This window comes from Cotesia glomerata, linkage group LG2 (genome assembly GCF_020080835.1).
Source record: "Cotesia glomerata isolate CgM1 linkage group LG2, MPM_Cglom_v2.3, whole genome shotgun sequence".
NCBI classification, from domain to species: Eukaryota; Metazoa; Arthropoda; class Insecta; order Hymenoptera; family Braconidae; genus Cotesia; species Cotesia glomerata.
The window spans coordinates 24004195-24004977 of NC_058159.1; the positions used below are offsets into that span (position 1 = coordinate 24004195).

Below are 783 nucleotides of genomic sequence, written 5' to 3' on the forward strand. Positions count from 1 at the left end.
GGTTATAAATATAAATTTTAACATTCAAATCATTATTGATTTTATTTTAATACATATGTTAATTATTGAACTTTTATTTTTGTTGTCAGGCATTCCTTAGTAGCATTTGAAAATTCATTCTTATACTTTTTTATCACCTGGAGAAGATATTGTTTTTGATTCTCATCTTTAGCTACCATATTTATACATTCTTGAGCCAATTGTACAGCTCTCTCTCTCTCCGCTACATCATTAACAACTTTAATCTTGATAGCAATCTCTTATCCTTTTATATAATCATCATCAAGAAAAAGTTAATGCTTCGCCACTAGACATTGATCCACCCGCGCTTGTCAAACGCAATGGCAAATAGTTTTCTGAAAGAAAATCAATTATGTTTTATTGTTAAATAAATGCACTTAATAGATAATTCAACGTAATGATTGAGTTCAAGTCTAATACCTGAATTTTCTCTTGATAATTCAGAATCGTTCAACTGGTGTTCTATATAACAAGATGCTGCTTTAATGTTTTTAGAGGTTAACACTTCGATGGACCGATTATCATTTACAACAAGTGGATTATCAGAAGTTGATACTTCAGTAGGGCGATCATGATCTTGTTTCTTTGAAATACAATATATATTGAATTTTTAAGTCACATGAAAAATATTTTCAAGTATTTTATGAACGTTTCATTTATTAATTGACTAATATTTTATTGATATTACCAGATAAATCAATTACATTTCCTCGTTGATTGTCCGAAAAATTCAGATGGAATTATCTTTCTGATCGTTGATCG

At 28.6% G+C, this 783-nt stretch overlaps 1 long non-coding RNA gene across 1 annotated transcript; it reads right to left on the reverse strand.

Annotated features, from left to right (window-relative positions):
- Positions 1-58: 58 nt before the first annotated feature.
- Positions 59-783, reverse strand: LOC123259911. The gene is made up of 3 exons (XR_006508343.1): positions 710-783; positions 442-604; positions 59-356 (listed from the first exon to the last, which is right to left on the reverse strand). It is a non-coding gene; the product is annotated as an uncharacterized LOC123259911 (long non-coding RNA).